The sequence below is a fragment of the Chlorocebus sabaeus genome, chromosome 25, assembly GCF_047675955.1.
Source record: "Chlorocebus sabaeus isolate Y175 chromosome 25, mChlSab1.0.hap1, whole genome shotgun sequence".
Lineage (NCBI taxonomy): Eukaryota > Metazoa > Chordata > Mammalia > Primates > Cercopithecidae > Chlorocebus > Chlorocebus sabaeus.
This window is the reverse complement of record NC_132928.1, coordinates 55,072,892-55,093,213: the sequence shown is the minus strand read 5'-3', so window position 1 is coordinate 55,093,213 and position 20,322 is coordinate 55,072,892. Positions and strand designations below refer to the sequence as shown.

The 20,322-nt window shown below is 36.9% G+C and overlaps 1 protein-coding gene across 5 annotated transcripts in view; it reads left to right on the top strand.

Annotated features, from left to right (window-relative positions):
* The window catches only part of RABGAP1L (RAB GTPase activating protein 1 like), a 795,491-nt gene that overhangs the window by 462,274 nt on the left and 312,895 nt on the right, over nucleotides 1-20,322 (top strand). The gene's annotated exons all lie outside the window — the stretch shown is intronic.

The window sequence follows — 20,322 nt, the reverse complement described above, 5'->3', positions numbered from 1 at the left end:
TGTGTTTTTAGTAGAGATGGGATTTCACCATGTTGGCCAGGCTGGTCTCGAACTCCTGACGTCAAATGGTCTGCCTGCCTCGGCTCCCAAAGTGCTAGTATTACAGGCATTAGCCACTGTGCCCAGCCAAGAAGGCATTTTATCACTGGAGATAACATCTCCTTGCGTATTTTTGTCCCTGAAGACCTTCAGTGGGACAAGATGTAAAGGCGGAAGATGATGATATTGATGATTCTGACCCTGTATAGGCCTAGGCTAATGTGGGTGTTTGTGTCTTCATTTTAAATAAAACAGCTTAAAAAGTAAAAACAAATAAATGAAAAAATTTTAAGTAGAAAAATATGGAACAAGGAAATAAAGAAAATATTAAATAATTTCTGTATAGCTGTACAATGTAGTTTTAAGCAAAGTACAAAAGTTGACACGTTTTAAAAATTAAAGGTTATAAAATAAAGTCACAGTAAGCTAAGATTAATTTGTCATTGAAGAAAAATATTTTTGAAATAAATTTATTGTAACCTAAGTGTATAGTGTTTATAAAGGCTACATTAGTGTACAGTAATGTTCCAGACCTTCACATTCACCCATCTCTCACTCACTGACTCACCCAGAGCAACTTCCAGTCCTGCCAGCTGCATTCTCAGTAAGTGCCCTATACAGGCGTGCCGTTTTAAATCTTTTATACCACATTTTTACTGTACCTTTTGTATGTTTAGACACTCAAATAATTATCATACTGTTGTATAAAACTATAGCACATCCATGGTTTCTTGTAGCAACCCAGCAAAGAATTGCCTACTATTCAGTCCATAAGACTAAATAGCATATACCATAACATGCTGTACAAGTTTATAGCTCAGAAGCAATAGGCTATACTGTATAGCCTACATGTGTAATAAGCTGTATCACCTAAGTTTATGTAAGTACTCTCTATGATGTTCGCACAACAACAAAATTGCCTAATGGTACGTTTCTCAGAATGTATTCCTGTCATTAAGGAAAGGGAATGCCCATGCATATATGTATATGTACTCACATATACACACATGTAGTTGATCCTCATTATTTACAGATTCCGCATTTGCAAATTCACCTACTTGCTTAAATTTATTTGTAACCACAAAGTCAATGCTCTCAATACTTTTATGGTTATTCACTGATATGTGAATATGCAGTGTCAAAAAATTTGAGTCATCTGATGCACACATTTCAAGTTCAGGTGGAATAAGTTCTGCCTTCTTATTTCATTTCTCATGCTGTAAACAAGTATTCTCCTGCAATATACTTATTGCCATGTTTTTTGCATTTCTGTGCTTCTTGGTGATTTTTCTGTTTGAAACGATCCCTAGGTGCAGTGCTGAAATGCTGTCTCCTGTTTCTAGGGACTCAGAAGCTGTGATGTGCCTTGCAAAGAAAATACACATTACATAAGCTTCACTGAGGCATGAATTACAGTAATGTTGGCCATGAGTTCAATATTAATGAATCAACTATATATATTAAATAAGGTATCTTTAAACAGAAATACACTTAAAACAACTTTGTGTATTGATTGGTTGCTGAAAATGTGACCAGAAGTTCTCAGGAGCCCAACCCTCTATTATCCCCTAGGGGTAGTAATTCAGTATTTGTTTATAATCAGTGTTGGGGTACCTTTATAGAACATAGCTATTAAGAACAATGAGAATTGACTGTATATATTTGTATACAGTTTGTACAATTTGTATAATTTGTACAATTATCCCCAAGAAGAATAATTGTCATTTGTTATCTACTTCACTATTTGAATCTTACGTTAACCTCCAGTGAAGCCTTGCAATGTGTGTTCAATATATTTATATTCTGGAGAAATCACCCAAATTGAAATCTTAACACAAACCATTGAATGGATGATTACTAATGAGTAATTTTAAAAATATTTTAACTAATTTTTAAAATGGTGTAATATTCATTCAAATGAATAAAAATAATGTATTATTTGAAAAAGTAGCAGAAGTAACATCCTTGAACTTACAACTTAGGAAATATTACCAATATTTTTTAATACCTTCGAGGTGCTCCTCTTATATCCAGTCTTTCCCTACCAGAGTAAACCACCCTAGTGAATTTTGTGATTATGGTTATTTCTTTTCTTTTCTTTTCTGTTTTTTTGAGATGGAGTTTCACTCTTGTTGCCCAGGTTGGAGTGCAGTGGTGCGATCTCGGCTCACTGCAACCTCTGCGTCCCAGGTTCAAGCGTTTCTCCTGCGTCAGCCTCCCGAGTAGCTGGGATTACAGGCATGCACCACCATGCCCGGCTAATTTTGTATTTTTAGTAGAGATGGAGTTTCTCTATGTTGGTCAGGCTGGTCTTGAACTCCCAACCTCAGGTGATCTGCCCGCCTCGGCCTCCCAAAGCGCTGGGATTACAGGTGTGAGCCACTGCCCTATTTCTCTACATTCTTCAACTAAAGTCATTTTTCTGGTTGGTTTATGAATAGTTATGAAACGCAGATTAAAAAGAAAAATTGGCATTTTATAGTTAGGTTTTATGGTCATTCGCCTGAATATCATGAGATCCAGAGACCAAATAGTGACCGTGGCTAAGTACCTGGGCTCTGGAGCTGGACTGTCAGAGTTTGAATTCTAGCTCTGCTGCATTCTAACTGGAACAAATTATTTAACCTACCTTGAATAAATTATTTAATTTTTTAGATCCTTAGTTTTCCCTTCCCTCCCCTCCCCTCCCCTCCCCTCCCTCCCCTCCCCTACCCTCCCCTCCCTTCCCCTTCCCTTCCCCTTCCCTTCCCCTTCCTCCTTTCCTTTTGCTTTCCTTTCTTTCTTTCTTTCCTTTTCCTTTCTTTTCTTTTCCTTTCTTGTCCGCCTTGCCTCACCTCACCTCACCTCACCTCGCCCAGCCCCGCCCCGCCCCGCCTCGCCTCACCTCTTTCCTTTCCTCTTTCCTCTTGCTCTGTTGCCCATGCTGGAGTGCAGTGGCCTGATCTCAGCTCACTGTAACCTCTGCCTCCTGGGTTCAAGCAATTCTCCTGCCTCAGCCTCCCGAGTAGCTGGGATTACAGGCATGCACCACCGTGCCTAGCTAACTTTTGTGGTTTTAGTGGAGACGGAGTTTTACCATGTTGGCCATAGTTTGGCCAGGCTGGTCTTGAACTCCTGACCTCAGGTGATCCGCCTACCTTGGCCTCCCAAAGTGCTGGGATTACTGGCGTGAGCCACTGCGCCTGGCCTTAGCTTCTTTATCTATAAAATTGAGGATAATAAGAGTACTTACTCCCAGAGGGATGCTACAATGATGAAATAAATTAATATATGTAAATAAATGGAACAGTAGAGTAGTAGTAACTAATAAATAAATGTTAGTTATTTAACAGGTAGAGAAATAAATGCAAAGAATTCTTTGAAAGCTGCTTGAATTCTTACATACTATATTAAGTGATCTTTCTTTAAATGTTTCTGTAATTTCTTTTAAACAACTAGTGTCTTATGATTTTTGTCACTCTGTGACCTCTTCTTATTCAACTGATTGTGGGATTACTTAAAATTAGGCTTTCCTTGGTATCTCTTTGTGTCTCCCAGCTTATGTGAGAACAGATTTCTTTTCAGTTTGTAAATAAATTTATTCCACATATTTTTTACTTGGTTGTTCCCCTGACATACTCATTTAAGGGCTACTGCTGCCAAAAATGATAATCCAAAGGCTCATTTATGTGTTTTAGCCTCATGTTGGCAGAAGTTCTTTGTAGGTTATAGATGAAACAGTTTATCTAATAAATGGCAAATTGCTTTATCAAGCTCCTGTTAAAGTAAAAAAGGAGGTCTGTGTTAGTATTGTCTGTTCTCAACATTGCTATTCAATCTGTACTGAAAAAATCATGACAGTTCAGTATTTACATTAGACATTGGAGAAATACGTGTCAGAGTTAAAACTAATGAACTGTGCCACTGTTTATCAATAGCAAGTAAATTGGCAAATATGTCATTTATGTTAGCAGTACCAAGAAGCTGAATGGGAATGTTTTAGAAGTTTGACCCATTCTTGCACTCTCATGTGGCAGCCTCTTTATCTTGTTAGAGAACATCTTTTGATTTCCCTTTTCATTCTTCCTGTGAGTCTGAGCTTTCCTTTTTACCTATAAATGTGTTTATCTTATCAAATAGTACTGCATATTGCCCATTCCTGGGAAAAAAGAGAAATACCATTCTGTATTTCTTGTAGCAACCCAGTTAAGGTTTGTGTATGAGGGAGCATTTTGGAGAAAAGAGACTTGTAGATAAATGTTTAGGTATAATCTAGTTGGAAAACTAAAAACTTTCTATAATAACGTTAAGGTAAGTCAAGAGCAGTACTAGTCATTGTGTGTTTCCGGTTAACCAAGAAAGCCCTGCTGCCCTGTGAAAATTTATTTTCTTTTTTTTTTTTGAGACGGAATCTCGCTCTGTCGCCCAGGCTGGAGTGCAGTGGCGGGATCTCAGCTCACAGCAAGCTCCGCCTCCCGAGTTTACGCCATTCTCCTGCCTCAGCCTCCCGAGTAGCTGGGACTACAGGTGCCCGCCACCGCGCCAGCTAGCTTTTTGTGTTTTTTAGTAGAGACGAGGTTTCACCATGTTAGCCAGGATGGTCTCGATCTCCTGACCTCGTGATCCGCCTGTCTCGGCCTCTCAAAGTGCTGGGATTACAGGCTTGAGCCAACACGCCCGGCCGAAAATTTATTTTCAAAGTTAGCATTCCTATCAATGGATAACAGTTACAAGGCAAACAAAACAAAACAAAACAAAAAAAACAGTCAAATATTTTCAATATTTATTTTATTAAGGAGCACTTATATTATGTATAAATGTTAGCACCAGAAATATTAAGCCTTATCAACACTCTATGTTTCCTAAGTTTTATCCTGTGGTCAGCATGATAATTAATATGTTACATAACAAAATTAAAAGTCCTCCTTTCTAAGCCCAGAAGACAGGATTAAGCCTCCCTTGATCAGTTTGTTACTTTTTCCTTTTGAGGATAGGTAATTCTATCCTCCATCTCTATTGAAACCCAAGGCAAGTCAGAACATAGGTACCCCCCATCTTCCATGGACACAAACATAAATATCTAAGAAGCATAATTCAGCACAGAGACAATGTAAGTGATATAATGAAGGTAATAAGGGTATGAGCTTTGTGTTGGAACAGACTTGGGTTCAAATGCTGATTCCACCATTTACTAGCTATATGACCTTGCCCAAGTTAGGCACCTTCTGTAAACCTATTTGCATCTCACAGGACTTGTAAGATTAAGTGAAAACATTGAAAATAACTTAGCATTCCATCTGGCACATAATAAATATGTCAAGTTCTTTCATGCCTTTGTACATGCCCTTTTTTCTGCAGCATGCCTGAATAATTTCTATAGTCTTCCTTCAAAAACATGGGGTCAAGTTTGTAACCCTTCTGGTCATGCCATCTTCTTTGAAATTAAGACATCACCACCTTGTCTGTGATGCCTTCCTTGCCTTTAACTCTATTCCCTGTGCTATGACCTGGTTATTTACTCTTTCTCTCTGAGCTTCCATATATCTGTCAGCACTTCTCTCACTGTGCACTATTTCATTGTACATGTTGACCTCCTCCACAGGGCTAAATGCTGAGGACCATGGACTGTGTCTTTTCAACTTTGTATATGCCTTACTAAGCACAGTTTTTGATATACAGTAGGTGCTCAGTAAATACTCACTTGCTGAATGAAGGTATAAATCACTTTTGGGAGCACAGCCAGAAAAGTAGTCTGCAGTCCAGAGCAGGAAGAAGGACTGGGTACTACCAAATAATTTTTTTCCCCAAAACTGTTATTATGAAAAATTTCGAGTATACAGAAAAATTGAAAGAATTACAAGGTAAACATCCAAAAACCTGCCACCTAGATTCTAGAATTAGCATTTTGTAAGAATATACTATATTGCCATTAATTGTAAGCATCATGCTGTACAGTAGACCTGTTAAACTTACTCCACCTGTCTAACTGTAATTATGTATCCTTTGACCAACATCTCCTCAACACCCCCTTCCTCCTGACCACCACAGCCTCTGGTGACCGCCATTCTACTTTCTAATTCAATGAGGTCAGCTTTTTTTTAGAGTCTGCATATGAGTAAGATCATGTGATATTTGTTTTTCTGTGCCTGGCATACTTCACTTAATGTAGTATCTTTTAGTTTCATCCATGTTGTTGAAAATGACAGGATTGTCTTTTTTATGGCTTAGTATTCCATTGTGTGTGTGTGTGTGTATATACATATATATATATATATCACATTTTCTTTATCCATTTATCTGCTGATAAGACTCTTAGGTTGATTCTGTATCTTGGCTATTGTGAATAGTGCTGTAATAAACACGGGAGTGCAGATCTCTCTTTAATATATTGATTTAATATCCTTTGTATATATACCCAGTAGTGAGATTGTTGGATCATATGGTAGATCATATGGTAGTTCAAATTTTAATTTTTTGAGGAACATTCATACTGTTTTGAATAATGGTTTTACTTATTTACGTTCCCACCAACAATGTGCAAGGATTTCTTTTTCTGCACATCCTTGCCAACAGTTATCTTTTGTCTTTTGATAGCCATTCTAAAAGGAGTTAGGTGATATCTCATTGTGGTTTTGATTTGCATTTCCAGGACAATCAGTGATACTGAGCATGTTTTCATATTCCTGTTGTATGTCTTCTTTTAAGGCACGTCTATTCACATCTTTTGCTTATTTTAAATTGGGTTGTTCGTTTTCTTGCTATTGAGTTGTTTGAGTTCCTCATATAATTTTCATTATTAACCCCTCATCAGATGTTTTATTAGCTTGTTTTCACACTGCTAAAAAGAACTGCCTGAGACTGGGTAATTTATAAAGGAAAGAGGTTTAATTGACTCATAGTGCAGCATGGGAGGGAGGTCTCAGGAAATTTACAGTCATGGTGGAAGGCAAAGGGCAAGCAAGGCTCCTTCTTCACAGGGTGGCAAGAAAGAGAACGAATGCAGGAGGAACTACAAAACACTTATAAAACTATCAGATCTCATGAGAACTCACTGACTATCATGAGAACAACATGGAGGAAACCACTCTCCTGATTCAGTTACCTTCACCTGGTCTCTCCCTTGGCATTTGGGGATTTTGGGGATTGCAATTCAAGATGAGATTTTAGGTGGGGACACAGCCAAATCTTATCAGATGTATAGTTTGCAAATAATTTCTCCCATTCTGTAGGTTGTCTCTTCACTCTGTTGGTTGTTTTCTTTGCTATGCAGAAGCTTTTTAGTTTGATGCAATCCCTTTTTTCTATTTTTACTTTTATTGTCCGTGCCTTTGAAGTCATATCCAAAAAATCATTGCCCAGACCAATGTCCTTGAGCGTTTTCCCTTTATTTTCTTCTAGTAGTTTCATAGTTTCGAGTCTTTACATCTTTAATCCATTTAGAGTTTATTTTTGCAAATGGTGAGAGATAAGGGTCTAACTCTATTATTCTGCATTTGCATATGCAGTCTTCTCAGAACCATATATGGAAGAGACTATTCTTTCCACATTGTATGTTCTTAGTACCTCTGTTGAAAATCAGTTGGCTGTAAATGTGTGAATTTATTTCTAGGCTCTCTATTCTGTTTCATGGGTCTAGCTTTCTGTTTTTATCTCAGTCCCATGCTGTTTAGGTTACTATAGCTTTGTTGTATATTTTGAAGCCAAGTCATGTGATTGATGCCTTCAGCTTTGTTCTTTTTGCTTAAGATTGTTTTGACTAGTCAAGGTCTTTTGTGGTTCAATATAAATCTTAAAGTTTTATTTATCTATCTTTGTAAAGAATGTCATTGGCATTTTTATGAGGATTCCATTGAATACCTAGGTCACTTTGGACTGTATGGGCATTTTAACAATATTAATTTTTCCAGTCCATGAACGTGGGATATCTTTCCATTTATTTGTATCTTCAATTTATCTCATCAATATATTACAGTTTTTAGTATACAGATCTTTCACTTCCTTGGTTAAATTTATTCCTAAATATTTTTATAGCTATTTTACTTTTAATTTTTTATTTTAAAATTTTGTGGGTACATAGTGTGTATATATATTCATGGGATACATGAGATGTTTTGATATGGGCACGCAATGTGATATAATCACATCATGGAGAATGGGGTATTCATGCGCAGAAGCATTTATACTTTTTGTGTTGTAAACAATCCAATTACACCCTTTTAGTTATTTTTAAATGTATAATAACGTTATTATTAAGTATAGTCACCCTGTTATGCTATCAAATAGTAGGTCTTATTCATTCTTTCTTCTTTTTTTCTGATTAATCATCCCCACCTTTTCCCTGCATTCTCCCAATAACTACCCTTCTCAGCCTCTGGTAACCATCCTTCTATTCTGTATGTCCATGAATTCAGTTGTTTTGATTTTTAGATATCACAAATAATTGAGAAAATGTGATGTTTGTTTTTCTGTGCCTGGCTTATTTCACTTAACATAAAGATCTCCAGTTCCATCCATGTTGTTGTAATTAGTAAGATATTATTTTTTAAGGCTGAATAGCACTCTGTTGTTTATATGTACCACATATTCTTTATCCATTCATCTGATGATGGACTCTACATTGCTTCCAAGTCTTGGCTAATATGAACAGTGCTATAATAAACATGGGAATGCAGATATCTCTTCAGTATACTCATTTCCTTTCTTTTGATTATACCTAGCAATGGGATTGCTGGATCATATGGTAGTTCCATTTTTAGTGTTTTGAGGAGCCTCCAAACTGTTCTCCATAGTGGTTGTACTAATTTACATTACCATCAACAGTGTATAAAGGTACCCTTTTCTCCACATTTTTGCCAGCATTTGTTATTGCCTGTCTTTCAGATATAAACCTGTAGATACTTTAAATGGAATTGTTTTCTTGATTCTTTTTTCAAACAGTTCACTGTTAGTGCACAGAAATGCTACTAACACACTTTTTATAAGTCGATTTTGTATTCTGCAGCTTTACTAAATTCATTTATTAGTTCTAAGTTTTTTGGTACAGTCTTCAGGGTTTTCTACATATAAAATCATGTCATCTGCAGACAGGGACAATTCAGTTTCTTCCTTTCCAATCTGGATACCTTTTATTTCTTTCTTTTGCCAAATTTCTCTGGCTAAGACTTCCAGTACTGTGTGGAATGGAAGTGAGAATGGACATCCATATCTTGTTCCAGTTCAGCTTTTCCTCATTCAGCATGATGTTAGCTGTGGGTTGTCATATATGGCCATTACCTTTTTGAGGTACATTTCTTTTATATCTAATTTTGAGAGTTTTAAATCATGGAGTGATGCTGAATTTTGTCAAATGATTTTTCTGCAATTATTGAAATGACTTTTATCATTTCTTCTTCTAATGTGATGTATCACATTTATTTTACATATAGCGAATCATCCTTGCATCCCTGAGGTTAATTACTTGATCATGGTGGATGATCTTTTTGATGTGGTATTCTATTTGGCTAATTAGTATTTTGTTGAGAATATTTGCTTGTATGTTTATCATAGATATTGGCCTGTAGTTTTCTTTTTTTGTTGTACCTTTGTCTGGTTTTGGTATTAGAGTAATGCTTGTCTAGCAGAATGAGTTTGGAAATAATTCCTCCTCTTCAATTATTTGGAAGAGTTTGAGAAAAATTGGTGTTAGCAGTTTAAATATTTGGTAGAATTCAGCTATATTTTTAAATATTTGGTAGTTTTTTAACTATCTGGCTTTTTGTTGATAGGAGACTTTTTTTTTTTTTTTTTTTTTTTTTTTTTTGAGACAGAGTCTCGCTCTGTCGCCCAGGCTGGAGTGCAGTGGCTGGATCTCAGCTCACTGCAAGCTCCGCCTCCCAAGTTTATGCCATTCTCCTGCCTCAGCCTCCCGAGTAGCTGGGACTACAGGCGCCCGCCACCTCACCCGGCTAGTTTTTTGTATTTTTTAGTAGAGACAGGGTTTCACCATGTTAACCAGGATGGTCTCGATCTCCTGACCTCGTGACCCACCCATCTCGGCCTCCCAAAGTGCTGGGATTACAGGCTTGAGCCACCGTGCCCGGCCCAATAGGAGACTTTTTATTACTGATTCAGTCTCCTTACTCATCTATTTATTTATAATTCATCCTTGATCAGTTTTATATGTACACAGATTTATCCATTCTAAGTTATCTAATTCGTTGTCATATAATTGTTCACAATAATTTCTTATGATCCTTTAATTTCTGTAGTATCAGTTATAATGTCTCCTTTTTTATCTCTGATTTTGAGTCTTTTCTCACTTTTTCTTAGTCTAGCTGTTTATTTTGTTTATGTTTTCAGATGAACAACTCATTTCATTGATTTTCTTTTTCTTTTTTTCTTTTTTGAGACGGAGTCTCCCTTTGTCGCCCAGGCTGGAGTGCATGGCTCAATCTCTGCTCACTGCAACCTCCGCCTCCCCGGTTCAAGCGATTCTCCTGCCTCAGCCTCCTGAGTAGCTGGGATTACAGTTTTGTTTTTGTTTTTTTGTTTGTTTTGTTTTTTATTTTCCATTCCATTTATTTTTAGTCTGATCTTTGTTATTTTCTTTCTTCTACTAATTTTGGGCTTAGTTTGTCTTTTTCTAGTTCTTTGAGATCCAAGATTAGGTTTTTTATTTGCAACCTTTCTTCTTTGTAGGCATTTATTGCTGTAAATTTCCCTCTCAAACTGCTTTTGCTGCATCCCATAGGTTTTGGTATGTTGTGTTTTCATTTTTCTCAAAAAAAAATTAAATTTTCTTTATAATTTCTTCATTGACTTGTTGATTGTTCAGGAGCATACTGTTTAATTTCCATGTGCTTGTGAATTTTTAAACATTCCTCCTGTTACTGATTTCTATATTATACTATGGTTGGAGATCTACAGTTTTTAGGAATCTTGCACTTAGACATCTTTCATGGGAAAGGGGAAGCCTTGAGAATATACTTATCATTCATGTAACATGCTTTGTCATCAACAAATCTCAGAGTTCCTAGTTCATGGAAAAGGAACAGACAGACTACTGTATAATCAGGAATATTCCAAATAGGGATAGGATTCAAACTTTTCCATCATTTTTTTCCTTTTTTCTTTCTGTATTCTCTCTTCATCCTACTTCCAACCCCTAATACACACACACACACACACACACACACACACAGAAGAGTGTATGAGGGTTCCCTTTCTTCCACATCCATAAGCTCACATACACCCATGAGCTCTAGATAAAAGTACAAATTAAGCAATCAAATATAAATATATAAATCAAAGAAAAATAAGTAAAAGAATACCAATTGATCTTTCAAGATTAGGCAGAGCTCTGGAAACTGATGATAATGAAGAAAAGCTCATTTCACATTCATTAGGTAACGATTCCCATGATCTAATTTTTCTCTCATTAGAACAGAGAGTGATAATATCATTAGTAGAAAAAGTTAAAGGAGAACAATGGACCATAGTATGATTTTTTTTTTTAGACTGAGTGATTGCCTTTCTATTTACTGAAAGATCTGAAAGAGTTTACAAAATTAAAACTCATGTAAAAATAGATAAACACAGTGACCAAGACGAGTGGATGCTATCAGGTACCTGAGATGAGCTATTTTCTATAGTTGAGTAATGAATCTGATTATTAATTTCTGTTAATGAAAGCAAAAAGAAAATGCTAAATTATATATTTCTCTTCTTAACACATTCTTTTTTAAAAATAAAGGCACAATTTTTTTTTTATTTTTCATGCACAGAATTGGAAGAATATAACCAGAGATACATGGTTATACTAGGTATGGGCATTTGGAGTAATATGGTAGAGAGTGACTTGAGTGTGGTTTTATAAAAGATGCATAGGTGGTACCTAAATGAAAATTCTTATATGGACTGGGGTTCTAGAGTTGAGCATGCTGAAGTCTGAAAGGCTGAATATGTAATGTCAAATACTAACTCAGTAAAGATAGTTCTGTGGAATATGGTACTTTGCTACCTCATTATTTAGCTTTACACAGAGATAATATTTAAAGCATGTGGAAATTTTTGTCATCAATAAATCCCATAGTATGTCTTCCTCAAGGAAAATGAGCAAAGGATGACTTTTACTGCATATAAATTACACCTCCATAAACATGATTTGTAATAAAATAAATTGTTTTTGAGTGTTCAGAGTTTTTAATAGCTGAAAGACTGCATTGCTATCACCTAGTTCTTAGATGTCATAGAATCTATGTGATTCTGGCCACATGCTGAATTATAACCAAAACATAGTGGTACTTAGAAGCCCCTGTAGCTTTCATACTTCTCCTAATATAAGCTTTTGGTTAAAACAAGAAACGTTTTTGAAAGAAGCATATTGTCATTATCCTTTTGTGAAATTTTAAGAGCCAGATTTGTATTCGTTACAAATCTCGTTAGCACAGTGGTGGATAACAGAAGAACTTGCAAGTAAAACCGAGGGTTTTTGTTTGTTTGTTTGTTTGTTTGTTTGTTTGAAGTAAAAGAAAGAAAAAGCAGCTTTGAAGCAGGTACTTACACAAATACTACTTTGATTTACCACATGTCTGTAATGGATGGCCTGGGAGTAGTGACTGCAGCCTAAAAAGTAATTTAGGGCATGGGGTATTAACAGATGACCTTATCCGTAAAATAATTTTAGTTATCCTGTGGAAGTTCAGATTTTAGTTGACAAGACAGAAGCTTTTATAGACCTGTATATTGTTGCGACTACAATATGTTATTCTAAGAAGGCTTTTTAATAGATTTGCTGAATGTAGTTGATGAAAATGGCCGTTTTAAATATTAGGGAATTCATACCAGATTTACTGTTTCAGTTTTTTCATTACAGATTTTGAGAGGCTTCTCCTGGTAGTAAAAGGTCAGATGAAACTGTTACTGTAGAATTCACTAGGTTACTTATTCAGTTTGTGAGTTTTAGAAAATGTTCTTCCATAGAGATTTTAAATAGTTTTTGTGACAAAGCAAAAACAAAGCAAACCGAAGTTCTTCCTGGGTTGAAGCAGCTCATCAAATATTTTAACATTTGGAGTTTCAACTTCTAAGTGAAAAGATTCCTGATTTTAAAATATAAAAGGATTATTTGAGAAGCACATACTTTGTGCATGAATGAAGAAATGTATCTATTTTCCAGTGAAAGTTTACATTTTGGTGACTGCATCTTCTGAAGCGATAGCATGGTCAGTAGTATTCCAACATCTTTGGATACTATTAGCTTCAGCCATGATATGGTTTGATTAATTGAACTGTTTCCATATGGTGGTATCTATACTAATCTGATTTTCTTTTTTATGTTACATAAAATTCCTCTCATAATTTGAGTATGTACTGGATTCAAAAAATTTATGATAGCTTAAACTCAGGGGAAATCATTTTCTAAAGGAGTCATCTGTAGATGGTTTATGTTAAAGTTGGACAAATGGATAGAACATCAAGATTTTAATATTTGTTTCCACATTTGTCCCACATATAGCATAACCATCAGGGAAGTAGCCAGATGGGGTGGCTCATGCCTGTAATCCAAGCACCCTGGATGGCTGAGGCAGAAGGAACACTTGAATTCAGGAGTTTGAGACCAGTCTAGGCAACATAGTGAGACCCCATCTCTACCAAAAAAAAAAAAAAAAAAAAAAAAAAAAAAAAATTATCCAGGCATGGTGGCACGTGCCTGTAGCCAGAGCTATTTGGGAGGCTAAGGTGGGAGAATCCTTTTAGCCTGGAAGGTGGAGGCTGCAGTGAGCCGACAGAGGGAGACCTGTCTCAAAATTAAAAAGAATCGGAGAAGATACACATTCATTTGCTTTTAGAACTTATAATAAACCGTTAATAACAACTCAAGGATTAATTAGGCCTAACATTTGAGCCTAACTATAGCATAACACTTCTGTTACAAATTATTGGAGGCATTTGTGAATTATCTAGTTAATTTCATCTGAAGAAAGAGACCTAAAAAGGAAGCTGTGGTAGACCTGCTTTTGCCACGTACCCCACTTCATTTCTTATGGCTAAGGTTGCCACAGTAGCCCTAGTTTCGAACCTTTGCCTTGGTAGCATAACACCAAATTTTTCTGAGGCTATAGCTTTGGAGTTGGAATTGCCTAGATCTTCACAGAAATGATTATGCTGAAATCTATTGGGTTGACAGAGAGCTGGGTACATACCACCCCACTGACCTATCATATTTGGGGATGATGACAGTTGGCAAGGATTGGCACCATTATCGGTATTTTAAAAAGGTATCAAGAAATTATACAGGCAAGTTTATAGCTTTAAATGCCTATATTAGAAAAGAAGATAGATCTAAGTTTCTATCTTAACAAGCTAGAAAATTAAGAACAAATTAAAGCCTAAGTAAATAGATGGAAAGAAATAATAAACAGAAATAAATGAAATAGAAAACGTATTAGAAAAGGAAAAAGATAAAACCAAAAGCCACATCTTTGAAAAGATTAATAAAATTAATAAATCCTTACCAAGACTAATCAAGGAAAAGAGAAAATATAAGTTTAAGCTTTTATCAATGAAAGAGGATAAATCACATACAGATATTAAAACGTCAGTTAGGGACTTTTATGAACAAATTTATGTCAGTAACCTTAACAATTTAGATACATTTTTTGAAAAACAAATTATTTAAATTGAAACAAAAAAAATGAAAATATGGATAGCTCTATTTCCATTAAAGAAATTTAATTCATAATAAAAACCTTTCCAAGGAGAAAACTCTAGGCCCAGATGGTTAAAGAAGAATTAATACCAGTCTTACAGAAAACTCTTTCAGAAGCAGAGTGAGAGAGAACACTGACACACTTGTTTTATAAGGCCAGCATAACCCTATACCAAAATGTGTCAGGCATTACCGAAAAAGTTACAGACCAATATTCCTCATAAAATATTCTCCAAAAATCCCCACAAAACAAAACAAAACAAAAAGAATAACAAACTTAATCCAGTATATAAAGGATAATAACTCTTGACTCAGTTATACTAGGTTGGTCCAGCATTTGAAAATCGATGTATTTTACCACATTAACAGAATAAAGGAGAAAGTAATCATTGTGTTACTGGGGGTCTTTGTTCTTAGAGTTCCCAAGATGGTGGCAGGCTGCTTCCAAGATGGCGGCAAGCTGCTGGTTCTCTGACCTGGGGTTCTTGGCCTCACGGATTCCAAGAAATGGAATCCTGGGCCATGTGGTGAGTGTTATAGCTCTATTAAATACAGCTTGATTAGGACGAACCTTGGGCACTTAGACTGCGTAGGAACAATGGTGAGCCTCTAGCCCAATTGGGAGTGGCAATGGGCACAGCCTCACTGGATCAGGAGCATAGTGGACACCCTGCCAGATCTGGGGGGATGGAAGTCAGCAGCCGGTGTGCAGCAGTGGCAAACTGCAGTGGTGGACAGGGAGCGAAAGTTCAGCTTGAGCCATTACAAACACGAACCAGAAGAGTGTGCAGTTGCAAGATTTAATAGAGTGAAAACAGAGCTCCCATAAAATGGGAGGGGACCCCAAGGGGGTTTCCACTGCCTGCTCCAATGCTTTGGTTTATATCCTGATCATTGTCCCTCCTGCTGTGCTCTCAGGTGATAGATGATTGGCTATTTCTTTACCTCCTGTTTTTGCCTAATTAGCATTTTAGTGAGCTCTCTTTACTACCTGATTGGTCGGGCGTGCGGATGTGAGCTCAGTTGCAAGCCCCGTGTTTAAAGGTGGATGCAGTCACCTTCCCAGCTAGACTTTGGGATTCTTAGTTGGCCTAGGAAATCCAGCTAGTCCTGTCTCTCAGTTGCAATAGATGCATGAAAGGCATTTTATAAATTCAGTACCCACAGAAGATAAAACATGCTCAGCAAAGTAAGAATAGAGAGAAACTTCTAAACCTAATGAAGGATATCTATGGAAAATCTATAGCTAACATTATACTTCATGGTGAAAGACAATGTTTGACTCCTAGCATCTGGAAGAAGACAAAGATGTCCTTCCTCTTTCAGCACTTACATTCATCATTGTATTGGAATGCACTGTAATATAGTACTGGAGTCCGTGCAGTAGGGCAAGAAAAGAAGGCATATGGCCAGAGGAAGTAAAACTAACATTCACAAACAACACGGTTATGCATGTAGAAAATCCTAAGAAATAATAAATGGAGATAGATTTATCAGGTTCATGACTGTTAAGACTCTATATTGTGAAGATATCATTCTCCAAATTTACTTATAGATTCAACACAATCCCAGTCAAAATCATGGTAGGCATTCCTAGGAAGACAATAAATTATTTCTTAAATGTATATGGAAATGCAAGGAATCTAGAATAAACTGTTTTGCAAAAGATCTAAGTTGTAGAACATAGACTTACCCGGTTTTTAAAACTTCTTATTTCAAAGTGGATTACAGACCTAAATGTAAACGCCAAAACAAAAAAAAAACTTCTAAAGAAAACATAGGAAAAAATATTCATGACACAAAAACAGGGCATGTACAAACACAAATATGAACCATAAAAGACAAAAGCTATTAAATTGAACTTTGTCAAAATTGAAACCTGCTCTTTGAAAGACAGCATTAAGAAAATGAAAATGCAAGCCATAGACTGGGAAAACATATTCATAATATGTATATCTGACAGTGGACTTGGCAATGGTCCCATTGTTTGTGTCACCTCAAAATTCGTATGTTGAAATCCTAACCGCCAAAGTGATACTATTAAGAGATGGAGCCGCTGGGCATGGTGGCTCACGCCTGTAATCCCAGCACTTTGGGAGGCCGAGGTGTGCGGATCACGCCATCAAGAGATCGAGACCATCCTGGCCAACATGGTGAAACCCTGTCCCTACTAAAAATACAAAAAATTAGCTGGGCGTGGTGGCACGCGCCTGTAGTCCCAGCTACCTGGGAGGCTGAGGCAGGATAATCACTTGAACCTGGGAGGTGGAGATTGCAGTGAGCCGAGATCGTGCCACTGCACTCCAGCCTGGCGACACAGTGAGACTCCTTCTCAAAAAAAAAAAAAGAAAAAAAAAAGAGATGGAGCCTTTGGTAGGTAATTGCATCATGAGGGCGGAACCCTCAGGAATGGGATTAATGCCTTAATAAAAGAGGCCGGAAGGAGCTTGTTTGCTCCTTCCACGGCGTGAGGAGACAATGAAAAGGCAACATTTCTGTGAACCAGGAAACTGACCCTCATCAGACTGAATTGGTTGGTGCCTTGATCTTGGATTTTGTAGCCTCCAAAACTATGAGAAATAAGCTTATTTTGTTTATAAGCTACCTAGTCTGTGGTATTCTGGTTATAGCATCCAGAATGGACTCAGACAGAGTTGTATACAGAACATATACAGAATGAAGAACTCCTATGAATCAACAATAATGAGATGAACAACTCAAACAATTGGGCAGGCTGTAATCCCAGCACTTTGGAAGGCTGAGGTGGTTGGATCACTTGAGCCCAGGAGCTCCAGACCTGGGCAACATGGCAAAACCCCGTCTCTACTAAATATAGAAAAAAACTTAGCTGGGTGTGGTGGGGCAGCCTGTAGTCCTAGCTACTCAGGAGGCTGAGGTGGGTCGATCGCTTGAGCCTGGCAGGCAGAGGTTGTGGTGATCATGCCACTGCACTCCAGCCTGGGTGTCAGAGTCAGACCCTGCCTCCAAAAGAACCAAAAAACAAAAACCAACAACACATAATTGTGCAGGAAATTGAACAATCACAAAAGAATATGTATCAATTGTCTAAAGGTACGTAGAAACATTAGCTACCAGGGAAATGAAAGTCAAAACTACAGGAATTAATTAAAAGGAAGAAGACTGACAGTATCAAGTATTGACAAGGAAGTGAAGCAAAGGGTACTCTCGTATGTTGCTGCTAGGGGTGTAATAATTGTATAACCACTTTGGGAAACAATTTGGCAATTTCTTATAAAGATAAACTTACCCTTAACATTTGAAGTTGGAACCTCCATTCCTAGGTATTTATTCAAGGAAAATGAAAATCTGTATCCACAAATGCCATGTATATATTTACAGCCCTATTCATACTAGCCGAAAGCTGGAAACAGAGGAATGAATAAACAGATCGTGGTATATTCATACAGTATATATTCATGCTACTCACCAATGAAAAGGAGTGAACTGCCGACACACACAACATGAAAGAATCTCAGGAACGTTATGCTGAGTAAAAGTAGCTAGACACAAAAGCATACATATTATATGAGTACATTATTGTAGGATTCCATTTATATGAAATTTTTAAAAATGCATTTTAAAAATGCAAAACTAATGTATTATGATAAAATTCAGATCTGTGGTTGCCTGGAGTGGAGGTGTTTGACTAAAGAGAGGCATGGGGGAACATTCTGGAGTGATGGAAATATTTATAATGGCAGGGCGACATAAATGCCCCAGCTCAAGGAACTGTACAATTAAAATGTGTGCCTTTCACTGAATATCAGCTATACATCAATACAGTTTCTATTTTTGAGTAAAAGGGAGTTCCAGACTGTGCTCTGACAAGTTTGGCATATGGGGAATGCTACACTTACCCTCCATAAGTGAAGCCTTCCTAGTTATCTTTGATAAGCCTTGTCCTAGACAGAGACAATTTTTATACTGACAAAATAAAAATACATTCTATAAGGCAAATTAAATGGAAATCTCCTCACTAAAATGAAGTACAACACATAGATGGAATACATGGGATGAGATACACATCCTGGACTCTTTGAGAGTCTTTTAAAAATATATTTGGCAGACTGGGCATGGTGGATTATGCCTGTAATCCCAGCACTTTGGGAGGCTGAGGTGAGAGGAACACCTGAGGTCAGGAGTTCAAGACCAGCCTGGCCAAGATGGTGAAACCCTGTCTCTACTAAAAATATGAAAATTAGCTGGGTGTGGTGGTGGGCCCTTGTAATTGCAGCTACTCAGGAGGCTGAGGCAGGAAAATCGCTTGAACCTGGGAGGCAGAGGTTGCAGTGAGCCGAGATCATGCTGTTGCACTACAACCTGGGAGACAAAACTCAGTCTCAAAAAAAAAAAAAAAAAAAAATATATATATATATATATTTATATGTATATGTGTGTGTGTGTGTATAAAATATATATACATATTTATATATATATAAAAAATATATACACACACATACATATTGCAACATCTAAATTTTAAAATTCTAATTCAGGGTTCAGTGACTGGACCATGCAGCTTATTTTTGTACTGCCCCAATGTAGGAATGGTTTTACATTTTAAAAAGTTGTTTAAAAAAAAAAGTTCTATCCCTTAAGAAAAAAAAAAGCAACCAGTACTATAAGTGTTCCTCAAAGTCTACAATATTTACTTTCCGAACTTTTGCAGAAAAAGCTTTCTAACTTCTATTCTTTACCCTTTGATCTGCACACTCTACCTACTGTAACTGATTCAGCCTCTCAAAAACTAACATGTCTTTTTTTTTTTTTTTTTTTTTGCATTAGAGAATCCTAGATGTTTGTAGTACTAATTAGTATACACTAAGCATACAGCCTTATTGCCTTTCCTCTGAAAACTAAGAGGGAATGTTAAGTTGAATGATATGATAGCTACTTCCCAAGGAATGCTGTATTTCTTATAAATTGGCCTCTTTGGCTGTATTCCGGATGACGTTAAAGCTGTGGAATAGCCAAAGCACCTGAAATAGCAGGTATATATGTAGCATGAAGCCCTTAGCCATTTTGCAAAAAGCACGGGGCAATGCTAAATATTTCTGGTTTGCCCCAGTGGTATAGATTGGAGGAAACATTTTTACTCTTCAGCCTTCATGAAAAATGGCAGGATAGTTTAAAAGGTCTTTGAGAAATTTTGGAGGTTCTAAAGGGTTTTTTGTTTTTTTTTGTTTTTGGCATGGGGTTGTCAGAATAGCAAATCTGCACTACAGTCTCAGCAATATCAAGATTTCCCCCTTTAGTGCATTTGAACTCACACTTCAACCTTAGAATCTTCTTACTCTCTCTCACCTTTTGCCTCTGCCTCCTGTGGCCTCATACAGCTGACCTCAAACCATAATGGATCTTTTAAAATTAACTTCGGTCCTCTGAGCATCTCTTTATTTCAAAATTTTAAAGATGAACCTGGGATAAAGGGACATAGAGCTGCTTCAGGAAATACATAGCCTCTTTCGGGATCTCACTGTGCTAGTGATACACACATTCAAGTTTGAAAGACCAGTGGAATTGTGGTGGACAGCCCAGGGACAGGAACAAGCAGGAACCTGGTATGAGCTAACATTTAAGTTAAAATCTGTGAC